Genomic DNA, 9,008 nt, shown 5'->3' on the forward strand with positions numbered 1-9,008 from the left:
ACCGCTCCCGGAGTACCGTCCTCGTAATCTTGGTTCTTTTTGACCCATTGCTGCCACACTGTCGAGCCCTCTCCTGACCAGTCTTCCTCTTTTTCACTGACTCCCGCTTTACCCAGCAGGGTGGCCTTTTCCAGACTGGTCTCTGCTGTTAACGTATCCCACTTAAGTCCATGAGACTACGTCTTGCCGTTCTTGATTCTGAGGCCCATTCTCCCAAGGAGCCCTGGTGGCAAGGGCAGCAGTTTGCAACCACGAGCTGTTCTGTGAGAGAAGCATGAGGCTTCCTGCTCCCCTCCAGAATGGTCATCTCAGCAGCCCGCCTGGGCCAGACCTCCTCTGTCTCTTGGGTTGCTCGGGGTAATCAACTCGAGGGCTGTGCACTTTGAGTTTAGGAAGGAGCATTTGGGCTGTGCTGCATCCAGGACAGTTTTGTTTGTTTTTCTGGTAACCTACAGGATGTCCACCATCCCAGCCACGTTGATGACAACCTGGCAAACAAGTGGTGGACATGCTTCGTGCTTAAAAATGTAATACCACACACAATGGAGAACTTCTTGAGACAACAGTCAACAAACCTGAAGACTCCCATTTGTACCCCTCTAATACCAGAAAATCGTAGAAATCCACACACTGGTTCCATGAGTGCATCGGGGAAACTGCCTGCACTGGGGAGTGCTGCTGGTACCCTTATTAAAGCAGGCTCTGTCTTTTGGAGGAGCAGATGGCGTTTTGATCTGAGAACTAATCTGTAGTTTGAAACCACATGGGGACCTTAGGGGTCACCGGAATCAGTGAGTGCGGTATCTCTAGATCGGTAACACAGGCCCACAACTACACACCCACCCCTCCACTCAGGATGCTTCTCCAGAGGAGTGCATGAGAAGTTGATCATTGCCTGGCTTCCTTTGCCTTTTTCACTGTATCCTCAATCCTCGGCAGCACAGAAGGCATACAAGTAACAAAGAAGTGTCCAACACGGACAAGAAGACAAAATCAGAGTTAAGGGCAAATGTTTAACAATCATGTTCAAACACCCACCATTGGATGAAGACTTCAAGGGGCAAAGAGCCAAACATTCCACATTCTTGGGAAATCTTACTTAGCTTGGTGAATATTTCCACATTTCCACATTTTACTTTGTTGCCACAATCGATGTGGGAATATATTTTAGGTGTTGATTTCTTGCTAAGAGATTTTAGTTTGAAAGTTTTTAGAAACACATGTGAATGTTGTGCACACACTCATTCGCACACACACATATACTGCCCGAGCAAGGAGCCAGGTATCAGTTTCCGATGAGGGACATGTTCTCATGCAGGCACTGTAAGGCCAAGTCTGCCCACCTCATTTCTTGTTCTTTAACAGATTCTGTGGTGCCACCATTGTCTTGCTCAGGTTCAGGAAGCTCATTCAGAGGTATTGCAGCATCTTCATAGGACAGCTTTTCTTCACGCCAAGCATCGCCAATCAAGTCCAAGATCCTCCATCTCTCTGCAGCTCACTGTCCATCCTATCAGATCAGCCCTGGGTCCACTGCTCCACCTGAGCCACACCCTCTGCATTATCAGCCCTCAAAATAATTTCTTTTATAAACCCAGGAACAATACCCAACAGAGTATTTTCATTCTACAGAGCTCGTCATTCTACAGGCTCTTATTTATTTTATTTTAAACAGATGAAAAACACTGTATATTGAAAATAATCCCTTAGTAAAACATAAACTTTGAGATTTGATTAACTTTAATGATATGCATTTTTTAAAATGCTATTATCTAAGAACTACATCAGAGTTTTTGAACTTTAACATAAGATTATATTTGTTGATTTGATAAGCCCATAAAGTGACACATAAGTTATAGTGAAATGGCCTAAACACTAATTTATCTATGGGTGTCATTCTGATTCAAAGAAAAAGTCCATCGGCTGAGAAACAAGGAACTGCCTGCTACACCTTTTGTGTGCAAAAACCACTGAGTCTAAACAAATAACTTGAGAAACAGTAACAGTAATTGTTCCTCTCAGTCCCTGTCTTATGTGAGGTGTGAGTTCTCGAACTATGGTCTTCTTTAAAGATTAGTTAATGCGCTAGAATGATCTGCAGTCATTTGGCTCCAGAGCAGTACAGGCCCAGGGCAGAATGAGTCAGAGTGGTAATGGGAGGCAAAGGGCCTGGTGCGGCTCACTGTTGCCCGGCTGTGGGATCTCCATGTGACACTCGGGGAAAGGTAGCGAGTGTTTGCAGAGGACAGGAAGGAAGGCAATAGCCTAAGCATTCATCATCTGGGCCTGTGTGGTGCGAACAGCAGGCTGGCAGAAAGGCTGCAGCTGACACACACCCAGTGGCCCCCTGTGGGAAAGCGCCTGCACTACATTTCCGTGAAGAAACCAACCAAGCAAACCCACCCAGCAGTTTTACTCCGTCACACATGGAGCCACCAAGTGTTCCAGCGAACTCGACGGGAGTCCACCACGAAACAAGAAAACAACAAGCAGCATCTCTGGACTTGTGTGCATGAACTAGCATCACACAGTTGACATGAACACCTTGCGCCCATCGCTGCACTTGGTGCTGTGCAGCCTTAGGACTCCACTCCAAGTTCTGCAGCTTTCACCATAACAATTATTTTGACTATCTTGGAAAACCAAATGTAACTCTTGGTAAGGGTTAAGAATTTGAAACAGGGTAAAATAAAAGGTTAGAAGGTAATTTAAATCATGCATGGAAACACAGAGAGAGAAGATTTCAAAGTTTGTGGAAAATGGAATTGGAGGATAATGATTTTTTCCCATGAACTTTCTGAAGCCACTCGATTCAAATATAGACAGATTGGTATTGATCTATTGTATATCTTAGATAGTGGGTTGCATAACACTATTCAGAAGCACTGGTATGTTGGAAAGCACAGAGGGGTTACATCTGATAGACTAGAATAATCTGTCTGAAAGACCCTAGCAAAACGACCTCATTATCTGGGCCTGTGTAATATACTTATTCTACGGGAAGACAGGTTCACTATTATATGTTTCAGATCCAAAGCACTACATGTTAAGCGCTGCATAAACAACTACAGTACATCAATATGAAACATGAACTAATAACCAAAATAATGGCAATAGGAACAGCTCTTTGTTTACAAATCATACATTGTGACACAAAACATTACCGTCTCGTTCATTTTTACTTCTAAAAGTCTACTTGTGCCCAATCCTAGAGGCTTCCATCACACACAGAGAAGCTCATTCACTTGTTCTCTGTCTCTCTCCACACACACACAGTCGAAGGTAGAAGATATACTTTTTTAAAGGACCACAGCTCAACAAGCGATCTGCGAGAAGAATGGTAGGAAGTTCCAAGTGAGAAAAGCTATTTTGGGAGGAATGTCAGTCTCAAAATGGAGGAGCTCTTTAACTGTCTTTTCTAGCCACTGCTGGTTGCCGTCCTCTGGGGCCTCCGCATCTCTTTTTCTGTGTAGGAAGCTGGAGACTTGTCTGCGTGTACGTGTGCGTGTGCATGTGTGTGAACCCTGTATAGGACTTTGGTTGTAAGCTCTGTTTTGTATTATGTTCATAGGCATTAAGTCTGTTTGGTGTGGTGCTTACAGATGGCAATAAAGGGTATTATTGAAATGACGTTTCTAATAGTCTGGACACTTTCCAGCGCATAGAATCATAGGACTAAATTCTTTCATCTAATGAAGTTTGAAGTTAATTTAGCGGATTGATAGTTGGGTTAGAGAGAACCTCTCTAGACCAGGGAGCCAAAAAACAGCACATGTTTTAAGTCATCCTCCCTTCTGCCATGTTCCAAACTCAAATTACTTCTTCTAATATACATTCTGCAATGTATTTAAATTTTCCATGATTCAAATATGATTAGAAATGTAGTTCTACTATCTCTCTGTGCTTATTGTAAACTCGACCCTAGGTAACCATAATACTTCTTTGACTTTTTCGTGCCTTTGTGAATAGGTATGGAAACTTCAGAAACAGAAATGAACAATGAGACATTTTGTTTAGAAGTTCGAGTTTCATGCTCTGTTTTGCTTCAATGATCCTAGGACAAAGGCATGGTCACATGCCTTTAGTTATTGGGCTCACCTGCATATTATTTCAGATAATGCACCACTCTGCCTTGGAAATGGACTCTGATGACCACTGGGTAGTAAAGGGAATTGGATGGATAACCATCCAGTTATTGGGTTGATTGCTGGCCTATCTGTGCCAAACTGAGTATGTCTAGTATTATAATGAAAACACGGAGGAAACGCCTTTGGTTACAGGACACTCCGTCCTCCTCACTAGGTGAGATGCCACGCATTGGGCACTGCGTGTGTGTAGGATTGGCTATGAATCCCACACTCCTCCTAGCCATCTGGTAAGGATGCTGTGCAAATAAAAAGTTTGTGGCCTGGAAAGTGCTGTAGAACCTCATAATATTTGAATGCTGATGTCATTTTCTCTATTTATTTAGCCTGTGAATTACCTATTAAGGATTTTAGGTTCTCCACGTCTTTGAATATAGAAGATGCCTAAAGCACGCATTAAAATGAATACATTTTCCTTTCGACATCCTACATATGATCCTAGATTACCTAGAGAGTACTGGATTTGCTAAAATCGGAAGTAATTCTCAAGCATGCGAAGGCATCTCTGTTCAAAATGTGTTGTCAAGACTCAGTTACATTGCAGAATTCACGCTATCCCAAAATATAGCCGAAAGATTCTTAGCTTTCTTTTTTGAGGAAAATCCTTCATCTGTGCACAAAAGCCACTCAAATTGCATTATCTGGGTTTTGAAAGCAATTATCCTTTAATATGGTCCTAAAATTATTCTCAAAGCTAAATTAGTTGGCTGTGCTAGCCCCTTGCCTTCTTTATAGAATTACCTAAATAATAACTCTAAAGCCACAAACCAAAAAGGAAGAAAAGATGTGATTAGCAAAAGCTACATTTCTCTACGTTTGAATTGCCAATAAGCCACCATATTAATTTAAAATCATGAGCCAGAAATAGAAAGATATTCAAGTGTTTCACTGGGACTTCAGTTGTCTGATAACTTTAACTCTAGTTTTTATTTTCTTCTTTTTTAAGCAATTAATTCTACAGCTCACACTTTATGGTGGGTGTCATTCAAGCTGCAGAAGCTTATTGGGTTGTTAAAAGGATAAAACCAAGTAGTCATTCCACTAATCCCTCTACAGGAAAACAGCTTTCTGCATAAAGAGTGGAACTTCTGTGGCCATTAGCAGATGCTACATCAAGCAACCAAAAATATACACATTTAAATTCTTAAGCACAATCTCTGAACACTACACAGATGGTTTCCAAGAAAGTGTACCTAAATTGATTACGATAAAAATGATCTGCTGCAATTGTTTCTGTCAAAAGGGAGAACAGAATTTGTCCCAATGTGTTGCTCGGCCCACTCATGCAGAGAAGCCAGCTGCGGGCACAGATGTCGCTCTGAGCACTTTAGTTTAGGGTCATTAAAATGGTTACAGGGGTTAGTGATTCACTGTTTTATAAATTGTGCTTACTAGCCGAGCTCAACAGATGCTAGGAAAACTTCTTTGTAGTTGATCAGAAACAAAGTTTCCCTTCAGAGCCCATCTACCTTGTGCTCAGATGCAGAAATTAGGGACAAATGGTGATGAACAGCAGAACAACGAAGCACCTAAAAATCATCCGGCGTTTGCTCTCGGAAGGCATCTTTGCACAACTCTGTTAACAGTGCCGATAGCTGCTTCTTATCTCTTTTGACTGGCAATGCCAAGCTGTGGTGAGGGCTTGCTTTGGGGTACTTGAGAATTTTTCGGTCTTATATTAATCATTATAAAATGACTGAATTTTTTCCAGAAGGCTATAAGCTTTCTAATGACATTGTCCTTAGAAAGCTCTCCTAAATAATTTGTCAGCTAATATAGAGCTTCCTGTTACTCGTGTAAACACTCTTTGTGAAAAATATGTTTCGATGCTTTTCGGGCTTTTTGTTTTGGGCCCCCTCTGTGAGAATCTGTTGTACCCATGGAGCTCTGATTTCGTCTCCTGAGAGAGATGGACACGGTTTGTCAGATAATGAGTCGAACCTTTTAGTGCTCTTGAGAAGAGTCTTTCTAAGCTTTTCTGAGAATTTTATTTTAGATCTCTGTTAAAATCTAGACATCTTCCTTGAACTCTGATTTTGTTTAATGTATTGCGACAGCAAAGAATAATATCAGTAAAACCTCATGGGCATGCTCATTATACTAAGAAACTGTCTATTCATGTGCACAATTCTCCTTCTCTCAGAGAGATGGATGAATGGAGAGGTGTAGATATAAAATTTATAGACATTGAGATTTAGATATTCCATTCTGACTTCAATTTAAGCTACTACTGTGATTACTCTTTAAGAAGTCAGGTGGCAGAACTGCTAAACAATATGGATAGAAATTACCTGTGGGAGAGAGACACATCAAGCTTTAGTTATTTTAGAAATGTCGGGAATTCAGGGGTCACTTGCTTAGGACCACATGCCATTGCATAGAGAAGAGAGAGGTGAGATAAGAATAGGAAAGAGCATTTAGGGGATTCGGGATATTCTAAGGGGAGAGGGTATTCTAAGGTAGATGTGAACTAAAATAATTTAAAATGAATCCTTCTTTAAAAGAAGACAACATAACCCAGGACTTGGCCTATTAAAAATATTCAAGCACCAGTTGGGTTTACATAAACCAAAACATTTAAAAAATTTTTTAATCGAATGAAATAAAAAAGTATAGCCTTGGAGTTAAGGTAGGACCAGAGTTTGTGGAGCCAGAAACCTGCACATGCATCTCAGTGAGACTTCTTTACGGAAAGAATACAATGGAGTAGATTTTAAACAAGGTCAACTCCAAACTCACCGCCATGGCCACTCGAGAGCAGCGGTTCTCAACCAGTGGGTCATGACCCCTTTTGGGGTTGAACAACCCTTTCACAGGGGTCGCCTAATTCATAAGAGTAGCAAAATGACAGTTATGAAGTAGCAATGAAAATAATGTTATGGTTGGGGGGTGGTCATCACCACATGAGGAGCTGTATGAAAGGGTCCCGGCATGAGGAAGGTTGAGGACCACTGCTCCAGACAGAGCGGAACTGCCTCTGTGGTTTCCAAGCCCGGAGCTCTCTCCTGGAGCAGACACCCTCATCCCATCCCTGCACGCCACTGGTGGTTTCCACCTGCTGCCCCCAGGGCAGCAGCCTAAGGCGTGAGGTCTTAAAAAGTGGTTCCCATAGACTAGAGGCACTCTGAAGATGAATCTTGGTTTCATGGTAAATTTGCATTTGCTTTGGAGCCTTCAGAGGAGATCTCCAGAGCTTATTTTTCAATTAGACATTGGAAAAATAAAAATAAATAAAATTAAAAGCAGGCAGGCCATCCAGTGCAATGGTTCTCAAGCTGGGGCCACCAGAGCAGCATCAGCAGCATCAGAGAACTCGTTAAAAATGCTAACTCTTAGATCCACTCTCAGACTTTCTGAAGGAGAATTTCTGAGGTAGGGCTTTGTATTTTAATAAGCCTTCCAGGGATTCTAATGCATGCTCAATTTTGAGCACCAATGCTATAGAAAATGTATCAATGATGAAGTCTTTGATTAAAAGAGAAATCATCCATAAATTATTCGGTTGAAGTAATGTTAGGAATCAATTGAAAGTAGTAACTGAATATTAAGAAACAGGACATGAATAATTGTTTGTAGTTAACATACATAGAGCAGAAACCAAATACTTGTCTGAAATGTAAATCAATTTACCTTCAATGCCTTCCCTTTATTGATGACCCTCTCCTGTTGTCCTACCATCCTGATCTTTCTCCTGGTGCTGTGAAATCCTGCTTCTGAACATCTTATTTGAATTTTAACCCAGTCCTGTAGCGAAGATGGCCCAGTGCTGCATTATCTATTCACATACCCGACTTCCTTCTTATTAAAATGGTAATTTATTTGTCTTGTTGACCTGTTCACTGATTGAAATTTAGTTACCAGCAAACATATCGATATCCAGGCCCTAGAAGCACGACTTGTATGTCGTTTGGTCTCTCTGTGGGGCCTTGTGTGTTGCTGTGATACTGGAAGTTATGTCTCCAGTGTTTCAAATGACAGCAAGATCCCTCAGAGTGAGTGGTTTCGGTGGGACTTCCAAACAGACCATGAAGAACGGATGTTTCCACTTCTGAGGAATTAGTCCCTAAAGACATCTGGACAGACTCAGAACATTGTCAGATACTGACAGCCCCATGAACAGAAGCAGAACATTGCTGGAGAAATTGCCTGCATCTGATCCCCTCTGGTGGGAAGACAATGAAAACGTGACTGAAGAGGAGCTGCCTTTTCAAGTAGAATCGACCATAATGATATGAATGGAGTAAAAAGTCCTCGGGACCTTCCTTTGTTGATAGGGCAGAACTCAACATGAGAGGAAACTAAAATAAACATCAATTAATAATTGGAACTTACGATTTATAAAGTACAGAAATGGAAAATTCTAAAAATGGAGTGCATAAAAATGGACATTCTAGGCATATGTGAACTGAAATTGACTGGAACTGACCATTTTGAATCAGAAAATCATACAGTATACTAATCTGGGAATGAACTGATCAAGAGAATTGATATTGCATTCATATTTACAAAGGATATTTCAAGATCTATTAGGAGGTACAAAGCTGTCTGATAGACTTATATCTATCCATATTCAAGGAAATCCAATCAATATGATTATTATGCAACGACTACCAAACCTAGTGATGAAGAAATCGAAGATTCTACCAACATCTTCAGTCTGAAATTGATCAAACATGCAATCAAGCTGCATTGATTATGATTGGCGATTGGTTGGAAACAAAGAGGAAGGAGGGCAGTTAGGAAATACGGCATTGGTAATAGAAATGAAGCTGAAAATCGTATGAAATAATTTTGCAACACCAACAGCTTTTTCATCACAAATGCATTTTTTCAGCAATGGAACATGGTCGAACCGACCATCAG

At 41.2% G+C, this 9,008-nt stretch overlaps 1 pseudogene; it reads right to left on the reverse strand.

Annotated features, from left to right (window-relative positions):
* Window positions 1-1,285: 1,285 nt before the first annotated feature.
* Window positions 1,286-1,509, reverse strand: LOC101638622 (annotated as a pseudogene).
* Between the last annotated feature and the right edge of the window lie 7,499 nt (window positions 1,510-9,008).

Source organism: Echinops telfairi, unplaced genomic scaffold (genome assembly GCF_000313985.2).
Source record: "Echinops telfairi isolate 266 unplaced genomic scaffold, ASM31398v2 ScPeMD7_9;HRSCAF=40, whole genome shotgun sequence".
Taxonomy (NCBI): Eukaryota; Metazoa; Chordata; class Mammalia; order Afrosoricida; family Tenrecidae; genus Echinops; species Echinops telfairi.